The following is a 20,946-nucleotide window of genomic DNA, read 5'->3' as shown; positions in this document are numbered from 1 at the left end:
AGTGCCAGCATCAGTGGGCTTTGTGTATGGCGGGGATCAGATCCCACAAAGCTCAAAAGGAACCCATGGGAACCTTCCACGGCCATTTTCCCATTCTAGCTTGACACGTATTGGAGAATACCTTTCTGGCTTCAAAAATCCAGTGGCTTTTCCCATCTTCGTCGATCTGGTTCCACCAGCGAAGGCCCACCATGAGTCGTCCGGTTACATTCTGAGGAAAATGGACAGAATGTCTCCAAGCAGGCCACGGGTCATTCATTGATGAATAAAAGTCACCATTTCATGCCAAACTTGCACCGTGAGAAGGAGGAGAGGGGAACTGAACTGTGGGGCTTTCTCAAAATCAGTTTTGAGGCCTCTAATTCTTAACTAAGCTTACCTTAAAAAGCAACCTAAATGTCCATTGACAGAAGAATGGACAAAGAAGATGTGGTACATATATAAAATGGAATATTAGCCATAAAAAAGAATGAAATAACGCCATTTGCAGCAACATGGATGGACCTAGAGATTGTCATACTGAGTGAAGCAAGTCAGAAAGAGAAGGACAAATACCATGTGATATTGCTTATATGTGGAATCAAAAATGTGGTACAAATGAACTTATTAATGAAACAGAAATAGTCACAGATGTAGAAAAGAATCTTATGGTTACCAGTGGGGAAGGGGAGGGAGGGATAAACTGGGAGATTGGGATTGACATATACACACTACTATATCTAAAATAGATAATTAATAAGGACCTACTGTATAGCACATGGAACTCTACTCAATATTCTGTAATGACCTATATGGGAAAAGAATCTAGAAAAGAGTGGGTATATGTATATGTATAACTGTATAACTGACTCACTTTGCCGTACAGCAGAAAAGTAACACAACATTGTAAATCAACTATACTCCAATAAAAATTTTAAAAACAAAGTTTCATTCATGAAAAAAAGGACTCCCCAGACACACACACATGCACACACATATATATTCATATTATATGGACTTTTAAAATATATTATTTATAATATTATGTCATATGTAAAATTTACAAAAAATCCAAAGCCCTATGGAGTTGTCACCCTCATATACTACATGTTTGCAAGCATGACAGAAGCCATTTATTCAACTAAGCAATGTATTTTTTTCTCTAGTTTTAAGTGACAGTATTCGGCTTAGTATTCTTAAGTACACATCGGCAGTTTCAACCAAAGTGCCTCTGAGCCCAAATCAGCCACATGCATCAGAACTGTGAGCATCTGGAAACGCAGCCACTTGTTTCAGGAGCGAGGCTGTCACAGGTGAGGGGGCCTTACCTTCACAGACCAGAAGTCGAAGGACAGGAGGAGAAGCACGGTGACAAAACAGCCCACGAAGCTTCTGCTGAACCAGTCACAGCCCACGTAGGTGATGATGGCACTTACTCGGAAAAACAGGTGGAAAAACGTGGCCACCGGGTGCCTAGGAAAGAACCCAGAGCCCCCTCACTCCAGAGCCCAAAGGGCAGTGGCTGAACTCACTCTGTGGTTTCCATGTCCCACATGTTCCGCATACGTTTAAACCCAAACTCATTCAGGCTGCGGCGCTAACCTAGAAGGCTCGAAACAATCCTCATCACACCAGCATTTTTTCCCCACCCTCTTAAAGAATCCAGTACTTTCCCCTAATTTGACTCCAAATATCACTTGCCCTGTTTGCAAATGGGTCACCTTTGAAGTGAACTGTGTCGGTGACACTGATCACCACCTTCCTGCCTAGCAGCGACAGTGACCAATTCCCCAAAGGGAAATGCTGGGTTATTCCGCCAGTGACTGAACAGCGCGGCCATGTGCAGCCCGCGGGTGCAGGAGCCTCACGTCAGCGGGGGCCTCGTGTTCCTGATGGAGGGAAGCGAGCACGACATGCACAAGTCGGCGCCAACCCCTGGCCACCTGTGATGAGCTGCGTTTCACCACTGGAGCCAGAAAGCAGCTGTGCGCAAGGAGGAGGGGGTGGGGGAGGGATGGGTTGGGAGTTGGGGATTAGCAGGTGCAAACTATTATATATAGGATGGATCAACAAGTCCTACTGTATAGCACAGGGAACTATATTCAATATCCTGTGATAAACAATAATGGAAACCCAATATGAAAAAGAATGTATATAGGGACTTCCCTGGTGGTCCAGTGGTTAAGAATCTGCCTTCCAACGCAGAGGACACTGGTTCCATCCCTGGTTGGGGAACTAAGATCCCACATGCCACGGGGCAACTAAGCCCGTGTGCTGAACTACTGAACCCTTGCGCCTCAACTAGAGAGAAGCCCGCGCACCACAACGAAGAGCCCGAGCACCGCAGCTAAGACCCGATGCAGCCAAAAAATAAAAATAAAATAATAAGAATTTTTAAAAATCATTATTAAAAATAATGTTTATATATGTATAACTGAGTCACTCTGCTGTACAGCAGTAATTAACAACATTGTAAATCAACTATAATAAAAATTTTTTTTTAAAACTTCTATACAATTAAAAAGAAACTATCTTTAAAAAAATAAAAAGCAACCCTGCGAGCCCCATGACGGGTGGCAATACATTGCTGGGCGGGGAGGGCAGGCGACTCTACTCAGCAAACCTCACCTAGCAGTGCCAGATCCGATATCTTGACGGGAAGCCAGAAACCCAGACTTTTCATGGGAAATCGGATTTTTACACAAAGGTCACTAATTATGTTAACAAAATGCCACAGGCTGTGTTGCACACTGGCCTGTGAGCCGCCGGCTTGCCACATCGGGGGGAGCAAAGGTAGCCAGCAGGCCTGTGGGGGACAAGCCTGCTTGACCTTCCAAGAAGGAAGGTGGTCAGGGTAAGCACCCAGGAGGCTCCTATAGAACCGTGGGTTTCTGACACCCAAGGGAGCGTCAGCTAAGATTCAGGGGCAGGATGTGTAATGACATCTGCATTTACTCCTCATGTTCTAAAGGAAGAAGGGGCTGTGCCAGAACCCCAGCTGTCCTCCAGAACGTTCTCACCTGTGCCTTTCAGATGCTGAGCTCTCCTGGCAACCGTACCCGGCATTTAAGAATTAGACATGATCACGTAGCACTTCCAAACCTGGAATGTTCCAGAAGTTAAGACTCTTGGGAGTCTCTTATACCCTTTTCACCTTAAACCTTATTGAGGATCTTTCAACTAATTGTCTAAGTACAATTTTGTCCCCTTCACTCCAAGATAAATGAGTCCTCTTCCAATAACTGAACACCCTTCGAGGGCAGAGACCATGTTTTCAATAGTTTTATATCCCCCAGAGCACCTGGCATTAGGATTCTCGGCAAATATTTGTTGTGTTGAAGCTTCCTTATAATCCAGTCCCTTCAGGCTCACTGGGGACATCTGTCCTTTTTGTAGAACAGCGGTCCCCAACCTTTTTGGCACCAGGGACAGATTTCATGGAAGACAATGTTTCCGTGGACGAGGCGGGGGTGGGGTGTGCTGGGTGGGAGAATGGTTCGGGCGGTAATGCGAGCGATGGGGCGCGAGCGGCAGATGAAGCCTCGCTCGGTCCCCTGTGGCTGTGCGGCCTGGTTCCTAACAGGCCACGGACTGGTACCGGTCTGTGGCCTGGGGGTTGGGGACCTCTGTTGTAGAACAATACAGACTTAAAAGGTTTACAAGAGACCCAAGTGTGCGCTGATCCAGGGTGAAACCTGGAAGTTATGCATTCAAATAAATCCCCTGCCCACCCACTGGTTTTCTATTTTTGACTGTGGTTTCCTGAAATAAAATGCAGGAAAAATTCCACCTGTTGGAAGGTTCTGTTTATTTAGTTGAGTCCTGGTTGACTGTTTCCGTAACTTGAATGGAAGGTATTATTATTGTTGTTTTTGCTGTTGTTATAATTATCCAAAGCAAGTAGAAAAGGATGCCCGTTGTACTTCCAAACATTGTTTTGATCCTGTTTCACGCGGGTTGTTCTCTGGGCAACCCTCCAAACCCTCACTCTGTCCACCTCTGCAGTTTGCCCAGCCTGTGCCCCACCGCTAACATGGATGTGGTCTCAGATCAGCTTTCTAGTTTGGAGAGTTTTGAAGGCCATGGCTTGAGCCTGCCCACCCTTCCCTGACATGGGGTCCTCCGTCCCCCCCCAGCCTTTTCTCCTGCCACCTCCGCAGCCACGGAGCACACACGCGCCGACAGTCGCCTCCACCTCTCAATGCCACCGGCTTCCAACTCCCCCCTCCCAGGCATCCACCTGGTCACCCCCTTGAGAGGCAAACAGTACAGAGGTGCCTGACTGCCAGGGTCCAAATCCCGGCTCCAACCTCTGAGTAGCTCCTCGGCTGTCCCTAAGCTACGGAACCTCTCACCGCCTCAGTCTCCACTTCTGTAAAATGGGAATGCCCACAGGAGCCACTGCCGAGGGTATTCGATTAAAAAGATCAAGTGAAGGTAGCAGGTACGTAATGCCTGAAACACACACCATGCTCAGTCACTGTGAACAGCTGACAGTCTCACTGTCACTCAAAACTGTTCCAAGGAGCCAAACTGTAAAATTCCCCCTCTGACCACAACCTTCTCTCTCTCACTCCCCAGGGGCTGACTTTTCAACTGTGCAGAGATTCCCCAAGACTCCTGATCTCCCCATATTCCCCCAGCCCCTCCACTTTCACCAAGGAAACTTCCTTATCCTCAACGGGAGTATTTTCTGGTCAGTATCCATCTCGCTCCCTCCACCCGCCAGGCAGAAGCCTGTTATCTCAAGAGGAGGAGGAGAGAATGACTGATGGAGAAAGGAGAAATGAGATCACCTAAGTCAAGGTGGGGAGGGTCTAGCTGGGCTTCTGTTTAAATTTAGATCCACTTTCACAGTTCTGGGCCCAGGACATGCCTTGTCCCCCACCTTGGAGGGAAGCCCAGTAGGTTCTCATGGAATGTGCTTGAAAGTTACCCGAGGAGGCCTTAAAATGCACGCAACACTGCCCTGGACCCGGGACATGCAGATTCAGATTTGGAGTGGGGCCTGGACATGAACTTTGCAAAGGAAAAGCACTGTTCTACCCTGGATTCACAAACTCCAGCCCAAGGGCCAAATCTGGCCCACTTCCTATTTCTGTAAATAAAGTTTTATTAGAACGCAGCCATGCTCACTCAATCGCTGGCAAAGCCGAAAATATCTACCCAGAACTTGTGCCAATCCCTGCTCTGGATGGGCAAGAAGAATTTGGTGATAAAATTAGGCTCCATTCAAAACAAACCAAAATGAAGCAAACTGTCACTAACGGCCTCTTCTCTCCACCCGCACCCCCAAAAAATCCCCTTTCCAAAGCTGCAGGGTGGGAGCTGCCTGACTGGCAGAAACAATGGATTGTGCTAGAGGTCAGAGCAGTGTTATCTCTGGGGATGGTAGAGGGCCAGCAACTGGGAAGGCGCACAAGGGGGCTCCCAATGCTGGAGATGCTCCGCATCTTGACCTGTGTGGGCATGTGTATAAAAATTCATCCAACTGTACATTTAGGATTAGTGCACTTTACTGTATGTATGCTACACCTCAATAAAAATTCTGATTGAAGCCATTGACCAAAGAAGAATCTCTGCAAGTCACCCTAAAATTTCTACATGAGCTACAGCCCAGCAACTGCACTCCTATTTACCCAAATGAGTTGAAAACTTACACCCGCACAAAAACCAGCACACAGATGTTTCTAGCACCTGTAGTCGTAATTGCCCCAGATTGGAACCGACTAAGATGTCCTTCAATAGGTGAATGGATACATCATAGTACATCCACACAATGGAACATTATTCAGCGCGAAAAAGTAATGAGCTCCCAAGCCATGAAAAGACATGGAGGAACCTTAATGCATATTACACAGTAAAAGAAGCCAGGCTGAAAAGACTACATACTGTATGATTCTAACTCTACGACATCTTGGAAAAGACTTAGCTATAGAGATAGTAAAAAGGTCAGTGGTTGCCAGGGGTTAGGGGAGAGGGAGGATGAATAATTGGAGCCCAGGGGATGTTTAGGGCAGTGAAGCTAGTCTGCGTGATACTGTATTATACATTTGTCAAAGCCTGTGGAAGGTACAGTACCACGACTGAACCCTGATGGAAACTATGGACTTTAGTTAATAATAATGTACTGGTTCATCATAACAAATGGATGACACTAATGCAAGATGTTAATAATAGGGGGAACTCTGCGGTGGGGAGGGGCTTATGGGAATTCTCTGTACAAAAAATGGACACAGTTTGGGGGCGGTGCCCTGTCTAAACAGAGTAAAGTCGGTGGTGGGCGTGGGGAGGACTGCATCCCACAGGTACCATACGCATCCCCCTTCCCACAAACTTCTAAAGCACGTTTGATTTGGGGCCGGGTGGGGGAAGGTTGATTTAATCCTCAATTCAGCAGTGAGCTAATAGTCTCTTTAAAAGTTGCCCTTTATTGGTTTCAAATACTTTGAAGACTGACTTCCTCATCAGACATCCTATTTTAAATTCTCTTTCAGACACTCTGCAAAGCTTTATGCTCTTCACTGTGACAAAGGTCTGAGGGAAGATGGTATCTTTTCTCCTTGCTTCACTTTGCTATGAAAATAGCATCTGAGATGATGTCTAGAATTTGTTTCAAGATAATCCGGGGGTGGGGAGTGGATGGGGGTGAAGACGAAACAGGCTGGTCACGTGCTGATCATGACTGAGCAGGGCAAAGGGAATACCAGGGTCATTGTTCTCTGTACTTTTATGTAAATTTGAATTAAAAAATAGAAAAACAAAGAAAGGATCAGAGGCAGCCTCAACTTTGCATCGAGGCAAGACACGTTTCAGAAAAAAAACAAGCCCATTGATATTCTGGGGGCCATCTGTGGTCCAAATAAAAATAAATTCAGACCTAAAAATCCCCAGTTGAGTAATTGGCCATTACAGTTGAATGTGTGAGAAAATTCCAGAAAGCAGGTCCTTTCGTCTGGGCTTACCAGTCCCTATGCAAAAAAAAGGGCCACCACTCTCTGTGGAGTAAAAATGCCCACTCTGGCCCCTACCTGGACAGTGGGTACAGTGAAAGCCAGAGAACCCTGATCCACATTCATGCTCCATCCTTGCGGCATACATGGTCCTGGACAGGGCACTAAACCACTCAGAGCCTCAGTTTACTCATCTATAAAATGGGAGAGTTACATTTAACCTCAGACGTCCAAGGCCTCTGAGATGAAAAATACCTACGATGCCAGACCAGAGGGGGCCTCAGGTCGCTGTGGTTAATATCACTCTATTTATTGTTTGATTCACTCACGGTCGAGATTTTTGAGAACAGGAGAAAGTGAGAAAAAGCCTCGGCAGGTGATGATCGTTTTGGATGTCTTCCGTTAGATGTTTTTCCCTGTTGTTGAAAGGAAGTAGGATGCTGCTATTTATTTCTTCAGCCCCGACACCCACTTAGAGTCAGGTGGCTCTTCTGCTAACAGCTGCGTAACACCAGGAAGACGCGGGAGGAAGGGGACTCCGAGGTGCGACGGAGAGACAGCTAAGACCACATCTGCCCAGCCCTGGGCCCATCCACCTGCTTCCCACAGCCCCACCCCAGGCCCCCTGAGCCCGAATCTTCATTTTAACGAGGCCCCGGGTGATCTGTATGCTCACTGCCATCCAGGAGCCCTCTTTTGTTCCATTTTCAAGATAAACTCAGTTCGGGGAACAAAGCAGGAAGGAAGAAAACCACACCCAAAAAAGCAGAGAACCCTATGAGCCCTTCAGAAACCATGTGGGCCTGGCTAACCCAGGGCGTGCACTGCTCTTCTCTAGAATGCTCCAGATGCAACAATAGCTCCGTCATCCTTCAGACTCCAACCTCTTGCTTCAAATGACAGCACATCCTCCTCCTCCCCCGACATCTGGGCCCGGGACAGGCAGGTTTAAGGCTGTTGGGATGTCTGAGCAGGTGCTGGACAGTCCTCATAGCTTTTTTTTTTTTTTTTTTTGCAGTACACGGGCCTCTCACTGTTGTGGCCTCTCCCGTTGCGGAGCACAGACTCCGGACGCGCAGGCCAAGCGGCCATGGCTCACGGGCCCAGCCGCTCCGCGGCATGTGGGATCTTCCCGGACCGGGGCACGAACCCGTGTCCCCTGCATCGGCAGGCAGACCCTGAACCACTGCACCACCAGGGAAGCCCAGTCCTCATAGCTTTGATTCAAAGGTCAGCACAATAGAGGTTTGAGTGTGGAAGCGAATAAAAGAACAGACTTCCCTCTCGTCACTAAGTCTTCCCTCTAGTTTCTGTTCTTTCTTTCTTTTTAGAGAGACACCCCAACTTTATTGGCTGGGTATGCGTGGCAGCAAAACGCCGGCAAAATGTCAGCGGGCCCCTGGCCGCTCGGCCCTGGATGGGCCCTGTGCAAGGACCCTCACCTCTCCCCTGGGGGCACCCAGGCCAATTCCCCTACCTCCACCCCAGCTACTGCTCACTGCCCCCTGCTGCTGCTGCTGCTGGAACCACGGGCCAAATTCCTTAAAGACCCAGAGTTTTCAGAAGAAATGGGAAAACAAAAGAGCTGAAAACAAGCCTTCAAACAAAAACGGCAGCAACATTCACCATCACCGAAAGGTGGAAACCACCCAAATGTCCATCAGCGGACAAGCAGATGAGCAAAACATGGCCTGTCCACGCAATGGGATGTCACTCAGCCATAAAAAGGAATGAAGCACAGATACCTGCTACAATGTGGGCGAACCTTGAAAACCTTAGGCTCAGGGAAAGAAGCCAGACACGAAAGCACAGATACTGTATGATTCCACTTAACCTAAGCTACCCAGAAAAGGCAAATTCATAGAGACAGAAAGTAGAATAGAGGCTACTGGGGGCTGGTGGGAGGAGGAAATGGGGAGTGATTGCTCCATGGACACAAGCTCTCAGTTTAGGGTGACGAAGCGGTTCTAGAGATGGATGGTGGTGACGGTGACACAACAGCGTGAATGGACTTATTGCCACTGAGTTGAAAATGGTTAAAATGGTAGATTTTTTTTCTACGTATATTTAACCACAACTAAAAAAAAAAAAACCATGAAAAGAACTATTGGAGTACTGATGCATGCGACAACATGGAGGAGCCTTGAAAACATACTAAGTGAAAGAAGCCAGACATAAAAGGTCCCATACTGTAGGATTCCATTCTTGAAATGTCCAGAATAGGCCAGTTCACAGAGACAGAAAGCAGATTACTGGTTGCCGGGGGCTTGCGGGAACAGGGAGCGACTGCTTAATAGCTATGGGGTTTCCTTTTGGGGTGATAAAAATACTCTGGAATGGTATAGTGATGATGGCTGTATAACATTGTGAATGTCCTAAATGCCACTGAATGCCATTGAATGCCACTCTAAAATGGTTAAGGGACTTCCCAGCGGGCCGGTGTTTAGGACTCAGCACTTTCACTGCCAAGGGCCCAGGTTTGATCCCTGGTTAGGGAACTAGGATCTCACAAGCCACGCGACGCAGCCAAAAAAATGACCACATAAAATAAAATGGTTAAAAACGTCACTTTGACGCTATGTGTATTTTACAATTTAAAAGAGAGAAGAAATGGCGGGAGAAAAGACGCGGCCTTCACTGGCTCTCCTTTAGAGAGAGGGGTTGGGCGGTGAGTAAAAGGTCCTGGGTACAAGTTCAGAGACAAATTAGCAGATTCAAATCCCAGCTCCACCACTGAGGACCTGTGTGACCTTGAGCAAGTGACTTAACCTCGCTGTGTGTCACAGTTTCCTCATCTATAAAATGGGATAATAAGAGTCAGGGATGCTGAGTTGCACAACACCAGGGGGCATCATTCAATCACAGTCGGCGTGAATCGCGTTCCCTGGAGTAGTGCAGTGCACACATTGGGAAGTACCGAGTGCACGGAGCTGCCGGGAAGATTACATGAGAATCATAATGTACATAAAGGGCTTGGGATACTGCCTGGTGGGCAGTGAGAGTTCCATACCAACTATGAACAGAAATAATTGTGCGTTTGCCCTGGGGGCTAATCATTCCGCCACCTTCCTGTTATATAATGCAGTGGTTCTCCACATACAAACCACCCGGCTCTCTTGTTAAATGCAGACGCTGATTCAGGAGGTCTGGGATGGGGCCTGAGATGCATTTTAATGAGCACCCAGGTGATGCTGATGTTGCAGGTCCATGGACCACCCTCAGAGTAGCAGGGAACAGGGGAAAGCAGTCACTGCTGTATCCATTTCCCAGGGCTGTTGTAACAATGCACAGCAAACTGGGCAACTTAAAACACCAAAATCACGTTGTCTTAAAACCTGCCTTTGTCGCTGTGCTCAAAAAAACAAAGCAAAACAAAACAAACACCAAAATCTCTGTCTGCAGGATTGGTTCCTTCTGGGGGATAATCTATCCCAGGACTCTCTCCTACCTTCTGATGACAACTGGCACCCTTGGCCTTCCTTGGCTTGTAGCTGCATCACTCCAACCTCTGCCTGTGTTGTCTCATGGCCTTCTCCAAGTGTTTGTCTTCACATGGCCATCTTTTTATAACTACACCAGTCATATAGGACTAGGGGCCCACCCTACTCCAGGATGATCTCATCTTAACTAATTACATCTGCAAAACCCCTATTTCCAAATGAAGTCACGTTTTGAGGTACTGCAGGTTAGGACGTCCATATATCTCTTTTGGGGAGGATACAAGTCAACCCATAACACCCGCCTGGGGACAAATGAGCCCAAAGAAAATAAGCGAGGTTGGAAAGGGACAGAGAGCCATTCTGCAGATGAGTCGGGAGCTCAGGGAGGTGAAGTGAACTGCCCCAGGGTCAGAGCAAAGAAGCAATTGCCCAGGTGATGCGCTGCTGGAATCAGGTGCATGCTCTGCTCTCCAGCTGCAGGCCCTGGAGGGAACTGCCTGCCCATGGAAGGACCATCTCTTCTGATTTGCACGGAGGAGGCGCATTATGGGCTAGCAGCTGCTCTGAGTGGCAGAATCAGCCACACTCAATCTCAGCCCAGAGTTTCATAGCTGCCCCTCCTGTTGGCTGCCCCGGTGAACTGCAGGTCAACTGAAAGGGACCCGTGCTCGGTGACAACAGTGAATCCCCAAAACACGTCCACTAAGAGATGCTATCAGCCCTGCTTGATGCACTTCCTAGCCACAGAGCCAGAGAGCTGGCACAGGAGAGGAAACCAGACTGTGGCTTCTAAACTCCATTCTCCAAAGGAGCCAGGGATGCTTGGAGAAATGGCGATTCCAGGCCATCCCAGCTTGATGAGGCTGGGACATCGGAACATCCCAGGTTGCAAGGAAGCTGTCAAAGACCATGAGAGCCAGGTCAAGAGACTCAGCGGCCAATGGGTAGAGCCTCCCACTGGCCAAAGATGGAACAACTTGAGCAGCAATAAGAATGTCGTAGCCCGTGAGTCATGTGATACTTAATCAAAACCCTCAGTGGTCACTTATGAGGGATGCTGGGGAACAAACTCATCACTTGGAAAGCGGGAAAATGAAGAGCAAGCATCAAACGTTTATTATGTCTTTTCTCTGTAAAGTGTATCTTGCAATGACTAAATATTTGAAGAGGGGGAGTTTCTCGTTCTGGATTCCTTCGGCTTACAAATGGAGACAGAATGATAGCGTTAGAATGCCACCATGCTGAAGCCCCTAATGCATTCAAGAGAAGCAGCTGAGGACAACCAGGCATTGGGAGCCCCTGATGGAAGAACTCACCCCCTCCTTTGAAGTCAGCTGTGCCCCCAAAATATCACACCTGAATCTCACCAAGCTCAAGAAACATAGGGAACAAAGGCAAAGATTAAAGGACACATCAGGGTTGCAATCAGCAATTTTCCAGACTGTGAGAAGCTCAACAGAACAACAAATCAATTGCAAAGGGGGAAAAAAATGAGAGAGAGCAAGGAGAGGACTGGGAAATCTACAGATGAAAAGGGACCTAAGACATCCAGCCACCAATTGCAAAATGTGGAAGATATTCAATCGTGGTTCCAACAAATAATAAAGTTATGAGACAATCAAGGGAATTTGGACCCTGGGTATTTCTTGATTGAAATATCATGGGAATTGTTAACCATTTTTAAAGTGCTATTGTGGTTTTGCTTTTAAAAACCAGTTCTTGTCTTTTAGAGATAACATCACAATATTTATGTTTGAAGTGATGTAATGCCTGGGGTTTGTTTCAAAATAATCAGGGGGAGGGGGAGAGGCAGGGTATAAATGAAAGAAGATTGTTCAGGAGTTGATCATTTCTGAAGCTGTGTGATGGCCACATGGGGCTCATTTATATTATTCTATTTGGTATACATTTGGAACTCTAATAATTTTTTTTTAAGGAAGCAGACTACTGCCTTTCAAATTCCAGTTCTGTCATTTACTGTGTGACCTTAGACCAGTGACTCAACCTTTCTTGTTCAGTTTCCTCACCTGTAAAATGGGGATAATCACACCTACTTAACATCAGGGCCTGGAGTACAGTGGGCACTCTGTAGACACACATGCATTTGTTCCTTTTTTGGGCTGGGATCTGTAAGTAGCCAGCCTCTGAATTGGCCCCCATGATCCCGACCTCCTGGCATTTATACCCTTGTACAGTCCCCTCCAACAATGAATCACTGGCGCTGGTCTGCATGACTGATAGTACACATTAGAAGTAATTGTTTATCATACCTGATATTAGGTCATAAAAGACACTGTGGCTTCTGTCTTGGTCACTCTCTTTTGCTCTCTCCCTTGCTTTCCCTGGGGGAAACCAGCTGCCACGTTGGGAGGAGCCCTACGGAGAGGTCCACATGTCTAAGAAACTGAGGCCTCCAGCCATCAGCCACATGAGGGAGCCCTCTTGGAAGCAGCTCCTCCTGCCCCAGTCAGGCCTTAATATGACAGCAGCCTCATGAGACCCTGAGACAGAACTACCCAGCTAAGCTGCCCCAGTTTCCTGAGCTTCAGGCACAGTGTGAGATCATAAATGTTTGTTGTCTGAAGCTGCTAAGTTTGGGGTAACTTGTTATACAGCAGTAGCTAACACATACAGGCTCTAATGTTGAAGAGTTTAAACTCTGTATAATCCACATTATGTTTTGTCCGGTGGTTTCAAAGGGCAGAAAGGGCAACGAGAGTCAGCTTCCTCCAAGAATCCGGGTGATAAAATGAAGAGTTGCAGTCTTACTTGAAGACAGCTGGTGGTGGGGGGAGATCACGAGGGCAGCTGCAGTTACGCTCACCTCTTTTAAACAGGAGACTCAGAGTTATGAACTGAGGGCGAGAAAAAAAGCAGAGAGGCCAAGGACTGACTTTTCCAGAAGGTCAGAGCAGAAGTCAGCCAGCAGGAAGGCACTTAGAGCAGGTGGTACCTCAGGGAGGTTGAAGGAGGTAAGAAACCTGTATTCCTGTTTGTCGTCACCCTCACTCTGAGTGAGATGCTTTTTTTTTTGTGGAGAGTAGAATTCACCTATTTAATGTGCTTTAGCTACTAGATTCTACTCAACAGCGGGCAGGATCTGAAGTCATCAAATACCCTTAAGCGAGGTTGGGTCTGTAATCTGGCTCTTGGGAGCATTGGTTTCCTCATCTGCAAAATAGAATCCTGTCTTTCCCTGCATTTTTATTTTTGGCCATTTTAAATTAAAAAAAAATTTATTTATTTTCCTTATTTTTTTGGCTGTGTCAGTTCTTAGTTGCAGCACATGAGATCTTCGTTGAGGCGCCGGGCTCCAGGGCACGTGGGCTCTGTAGTTGTGGCGCATGGGCTCCAGAGCACATGGGCTCTGTAGTTTGCAGCACACAGGCTCTCTCGTTGAGGTGCGTGAACTCAATAGTTGTGGCATACGGGCTTAGCTGCCCAGCGGCATGTGGGATCTTGGTTCCCTGACCAGGGATCAAACCCGCGTCCCCTGAATTGGAAGGCGGATTCTTTACCATTGGACCACCAGGGAAGTCCCTTTTTTGACCATGTTAATGTGTCTGGAATCAGGATGCATCCACTAAAGGATGCAAATATTAATATGGTATTTATTCCCCACCCTCAAGAGCTATAACTGAACCAGTGTACCTTCAAATGATAGCATCTTATGCAAACTATTATACATAGAATAAACAATAAGGTCCTACTGTATAGCACAGGGAACTGTATTCAATATTATCCTGTGATAAACTATAATGGAAAAGAATACGAAAACGAATGTGTATATATATACACATACATGTATAATGGAATCACTTTGCTATACAGCAGAAATTAACACAACGTTGTAAATCAACTATATGTCAATCAAATAATTTTTTTTAAATGATAGCATCTTAGAAACAAAGAGCCTTACAGGTTATTTACTGAGAGAATTGAATAAAATCATATTAATTCATTTAGCAAACACTGTGGGAGCCTCATTAAACTAGTTTTTCTTCTTTAGAACAGCCTGTGACACTTTAAAAAATATCTGTGTTTGCTGGCAACAAAAGGATGTTCCAGATGCAGTCTGACCAGTTTCTGCCTCAAGATTTGGAAGTGGCTCCTCTCTAAGGAGCCTGGGTTCTTTGAGCAGCAAAATGCAGGTAAGATGTGGTGGAGGGCAAAAAAAGTGCCAAATCTGGGCCACCTTTAGTAGTGACAGAGCTTGAAAGAAAGGCCTTTTAGAACACAACATCATTTCTGCAGCATTTCTGCCAAAAATCATGACCTGGATCTAGTCATGAATAATAATAAGACAGACCCAATTTCAGGTACATTCCTCAAAATAGCAAACCTTTACTCCTCAAAACTGTCCGTGTCACGAAAGACAGAAAAAGGCAGAGAAAAGCTCAAGAATAACTAACTGGGACTTCTCTGGCAGTCCAGTGGTTAAGACACCACGCTTCCACTGCAGGGGGCGTGGGTTCAATCCCTGGTCAGTGAACTAAGATAACACATGCCATATGCAGTGTGGCCAAAAAAAAAAAGAGTAACTAAATGCAATGGGTGATCCCAATTGGATCTTGAACTGGGAAAAAAAAAATTACAATAAAAGATATGGGAATACGGACTGAAGATTAGGTAAGTGTCTCATTTTGAATCACTGTCCTCTGTTTATGTAAGAGAATATCCTGTTCGTAGAATACACATTGAAGGATTCAGGAGGAAGTGAGCATTATATGTTCATTTTACTCTTAAACACTTCATAAAATAAACACACACACAGCAAAGTGTTAACAATAGCTGAATCAAGGTAAAGGACACGTCTCAGTTCTTTGTACTATTCTTGCTACTTTCCTGTAAGTTTGAAATTATTTCAAAGTAAAAAGTTTTTTAAGTCGTTTTAAGGACATTGCTTCCAAACATTATTTTCCAATTTAACATATTTTGTTGCTATATTTTACAATTCTTTCATCTGGGGTCTCATCAACCACTAAATTTCCCCATCACCCTGAAAGCAGTAAGTTTTGTAATTGCCATGCATGTGTGTTTATCGTTTGCAGGATAATTCGATATTCAAAATGATGACTAAGGGCTTCCCTGGTGGCGCAGTGGTTGAGAGTCCGCCTGTCGATGCAGGGGACACGGGTTTGTGCCCCGGTCCGGGAAGATCCCACGTGCCACGGAGCGGCTGGGCCTGTGAGCCATGGCCACTGAGCCTGTGCGTCCGGAGCCTGTGCTCCGCAACGGGAGAGGCCACAACAGTGAGAGGCCCGTGTACCGCAAAAACAAAAAACAAAAAAAACAAAACAAAATGATGACTAAAGTGGAAATTGCAGTTTAAATTGTCCAACAACATAAAATTAAGTTCATAGTCAACTTAATTATAGATGCTTTAAACTGATTTTCAAAATTGCTTAAGAAATAAGGCAGTTTGAGAAATTGGGCCTAGAGCAACGGCACCGCGTTTATTGAACACCTATTATTTACCAAGCACCATGCCAGATCCAAGCGAAGTACAGTGAACCAAATGCACCAAGTCCTGCCCTCATGAACATCACTGGGGTGGGGGGCATGCGGGGGAGGGAAGCAAAGAAGCAAATGGGAAATTTCTTTTTTTTTTTTCCCAACATCTTTACTGGAGTATAATTGCTTTACAATGGTGTGTTAGTTTCTGATGTATCACAAAGTGAATCAGCTATACATATACATATATCGCCATATCCCCTCCCTCTTGCGTTTCCACCCTCCTTATCCCACCCCTCTAGGTGGTCACAGAGCACCGAGCTGATCTCCCTGTGCTATGTGGCTGCTTCCCACTAGCTATCAATTTTACATTTGGTAGCATATATATGTCCATGCCACTCTCTCACTTCATCCCAGCTTACCCTTCCCCCTCCCCGTGTCAAGTCCATTCTCTACGTCTGCGTCTTTATTCCTGTCCTGCCCCTAGGTTCATCAGAACCTTTTTCCTTTTTTTTTTAGATTCCATATATGTGTTAGCATACGGTATTTGTTTTTCTCTTTCTGACTTACTTCACTCTGTATGACAGACTCTAGGTCTATCCAGCTCACTACAAATAACTCAATTTCGTTTCTTTTTATGGCTGAGTAATATTCCATTGTATATATGTGCAAATGGGCAATTTCAACTCAGTCTGAAAGGTGTCATTAATGGGGTAAGCAGAGTCATGATCAAAATATTCAACATGGCATGCCCACTATCCTGTCAGAATGGACAGTGGTGCAGGGTGCCCCCAGCTGCCCCTGCTATTCCAGGTGCTAATCCTTTAGTTATGAGGGCAGGGTATCCACAGGGCTCTTGGCTATTTCGTGACATTTTAGCAAACCCAAGAGGTGGACACAACAGCTGGCCACCAGGCTGGGGGCACTTGGAGCTGACAGGAAGGGCACCTAGCTCAGAGTAGGGGATGGTTCTTAGTGATGAGGATGAAGATCTAAAGGACATGGGGTTTCTTTTGCAGGTGATGAAAACATTCTGGAATTAGACAGTAATGATGGTTGCACAACCTTTGGAATATACCAAAGGCCACTGAATTGTAGCCTTTAAAGGGGTAAATGCTATGGTATATGAATTATATCTCAATTAAAAATAAATGAATTTTTAAAAAATATTTTAAGATCAGGTTAAATTAGGAGTTTGGGATTAACATATACACACTACGATATATAAAATAGATAACTAATAAGGACCTACTGTATGGCACAGGGAACTGTACTCAATATTTTGTAATAACCTATACGGGAAAAGAGTCTGAAAAAGAATAGACATATATATATACACACACACATATACACACACACATATATATAGTATAACTGAATCACTTTGCTTTACACCTGAAACTAACACAACATTGTAAACCAACTATACTTCAATAAAAATTTTTTTTAATTTTTTAAAAAGATAATAGGGATTTGGACACACACACAAAATATTTTAAGATCTAAAGGACAAATTTAGGGAGCAGAGAGTGAAGCATATAAAAGGCCAGGGCATGAGCAGGAACACGGGGGCTCAGGGTAAGTGGGCTAGGATGGCCATGTACAGCCTGACCCCCAAGGCCGGGCTACTGCAAACAGGCCCCTCAATCAACTTCAAGAGGTTTGCGGAGAAAACTACAGTATTAGAAATTCCAACTCAAAGCTTCTTGCACCTCTGGAAAGCCTAGTAGAAATGCTATTGTTGGAGTATTGTTGTTTCTTCCCCATTGTCCTTGATGGGTGGCGATGGGGGTGCTGCAAACTCAGGTACTTAGAGGGCTGAGCTGGGGTAGGAAAAAAGTCAGCTCGTTGGGTGAGAGCTGGGGCTCACCCTGAAGGGACAGGTCCACCCTTCCAAATCTAACAGCCATTCACAAGAAGTCAGCAATCCAGAGTAAAGTTAAAAAAAAAAGATTTAATTGCATATTACTAAGTGAAAGAAGCCACTCTGAAAAAGCTGCATACTGTATGATTCCAACTATATGCCATTCTAGAAAAGGCAAAACTATGGTGGCAGTAAAAAGATCAGGGATTAGGGTGGGTGGAGGGAGTGAACAGGTTTTTGGGGGGCAGTGAAACTATTCTGTATGATACTGTGACGGTGGATACATGTTATTATATTTGTCCAAACCTATAGAAGGTACACCAAGAGTGAACCCTAATGTAAACTATGGACTTTGGGTGATGGGGACGTGTCAATGTAGGTTCATCAATTGTAGCAAATGTTTCCTCTGGCAGGGGATGTTGATAATGAGGGAAGCTATTTGTGGGAGGCAGGGAGGGGGGTATATGAGAAATCTCTGTACCTTCCCCTTAATTTTGCTGTGAACTTAAAACTGTTCCAAAAAAATAAGGTCTAAAGTATTTTTTAATACTTTTTAAAAATATTTTAATATTTTAATATGTTAAATATTTAAATGTAATATTTAAAAATAATACAACAAAAAATGCATCGAGGTGAAATTCACATCACATAAAATTAACCATTTTAAAGTGAAGAATTCAGTGGCATTTAATACTTCACACCGTTGTTCCAAAACATTTCCATCATTCCAAAGTAAAACCCCTTACCAATTGGGCAGTTTCTCCCCATTTTTTCCTCTCCACAGCCCCTGGCAACCACCAATCTGCCTTCTGTCTCTGTGGCTCATCTACTCTGAGAAAGTCAGATTGCTAATGTGACCTGTTCCAATATTTAAATATAAATTCACATTCACTTAAAATACCTCCATGGCCCAAAAGAGTATGTCTGAGGCTTGGAGTCAGTCGGCTGACTGTCCCTTTGCACTTCCTATTCTAAAGTATTTTACGATCTACGGGGGAGATACATCTGTATTGTAATGCCAGAAAAAATAAGGATCCATTAACACGATCTCTGGCTGCTTCTGAGTCATTCTGGAAGCCTCCTTACTCCTGTAATGAGTCAGGAGTGAGTCATTGGTCGTGGAACACCCAAGGCTGAGCCCCTGTGTGAAGAGAATTTCCTTAGGGCTGGAGCAGGGCCAGACCCAGGCCTTTCCCCTTGGATTCCAACCCGAATTTATTGAGCTGGTCTTTACTGAGGAAACGTCATTGGCATCACTTGCCAGGATATATAGCTGAGCCTTGTATCAACACGAAACCCCACTCCAATGAAGGTGAACACACACACACACACACACACACACACACACACACACACACACACACACACACAGTCCCTACTTAATCCAGAAATAGACAACCTAGAAAAATTCGCCAAGTCACTCGGAGCAGAGCAGAATCACGTTGCAGGACCTTTTCACACCCATCTCAACACCTACTGAGTCAAATCTTCAGGGATGGAGACCCTGAAGTTTTGGCCCTTTGTTTGCTGAGTTCCTGAGGGATGCTGATGAAGTTGACATCTCCTGGGAATGCATGTCCCACAACCTGCATCTGGAACCCACTGCCTTCAACCATCTCTGTCCAATCTCAGAAGTCCCAGCAGCTGGCAGAATTTGGACAAAGACCAATTTGAGCCAAGTTCCCATGTGTGTCCCTGGAGTCTAGCCAGTCCAGGCCACCAGCATCTTTCACCCGGACCCCTCCACCAGCCCGTAACAGATCTCCCTGCTGCTGTTCTTCCCCTACAGGCCACCTGGCAGTCACGGGCAGCTTTCTCAAATGTCAATCAGATCACACCTCTCCCCTGCTCAAATCTCTCCAAAGATTGCCCATCAAAGCAGACAAAATTCCAAATTCCCATCAGAATTTTCAAAGTCTCCACATCCTTTCCCTAACAAATCTCCAAATGTCTCCTCCTACTACTATCCCACTTTCTACACCCCAGCCTGGTTCCAACAATCCCTAGAATATGCTCCCACCTCAGGGCCTTTGCACTTGCTGTTTCCTCTGCCAGAAGTCTCTTCCCGTGCCCGGCTCCTCCTCCATATTTGGGTCTCAGACCAAATAATGCACCTTCTCAGGTCTCCTCTGACCCTCCCCTAGAATCTAAAGGGGCCCTCAGCCCTGGCCCCCTTTTTCATGGCACTTACCACTCTCTGATGTCACTTTGTTTAGATATTTGCTTATGTGTTCACTGTCTCTCCGTGACAGGAGAAAGTCAGCTCCATGAAGGCAAGGACCAGGCCTGACTGGTTTTCTCTGTGGCCCTTAGAACAGTGTTTGGCACGCAAAGGTCTCTGAAAGGTTTTGTTGACTTAATGAATAAATGAATGAGTGAAAGAATAAATCAGTGCTTCTCAAACGGAAGTGATTCAGGGTTCCCCACCAGCAACGTCCGGAAACATTTTTGGTTGTCACAACTAGGGGGCTGCTACTGGCATCTAGTGGGTAGAGGCCAGGATGCTGTTAAACATCCTACAGTGCACAGGACAGGCCTCCACAGCAAAGAATGTCCAGCCCCAAATGTCAGTAGCATCAACCCTGGAATAAATGATTGAGTGAGTTAAACACTCCAGGTCCACACAGTCCAGCTGTTCTCCAATACTGAACATCAAGGAACCAACTTCTGACCAAAGTCTCCTTCTGGTCCCAAATGCCTTCCCCAATTGTGTGGGTCATAGTTTAGAAGAAATCTCCCTTTGGTGACTTTATTGCTGGCACTGCTTATGCAATCAATTTCATGTTAACAAGAAATATAAATAAGGGGAAGTAAAGCAGCTGGAGATGTAAGGGGTTAATTTCAAAACATGTAATCCCTCACCCTAATCAAAGAGAACTGAAAAGAGGGAAGAGATATGGGAACATATGTATAACTGATTCACTTTGTTATAAAGCAGAAACTAACACACCATTGTAAAGCGATTATACCCCAATAAAGATGTTAAAAATAAAAAGAGAGAGAACTGAAATCTGTCTAGTTCCTTGATTCTGCGGATTATTTTCCTTGGTAATCATGAACCTTCCTTAAATTTAAACCATCAGCCACTGGTGAGACCTGCTTATGTGTCATTATTTCTATATTTTAAAAATAGATTTTAGAGTGGGAAGAGGGGCAGCATGACTTGTTGCCCAAAGTCACCGGGGACAGGGGTCTGGGCGACGGGTCCAGAGGCAATCAGACTTATCAAGGCAATCAGACTTCCTAACAACAAAGA

This window comes from Phocoena phocoena, chromosome 15, assembly GCF_963924675.1.
Source record: "Phocoena phocoena chromosome 15, mPhoPho1.1, whole genome shotgun sequence".
In the NCBI taxonomy this organism is placed as follows: Eukaryota; Metazoa; Chordata; class Mammalia; order Artiodactyla; family Phocoenidae; genus Phocoena; species Phocoena phocoena.
This window is presented reverse-complemented; position numbering follows the sequence as displayed.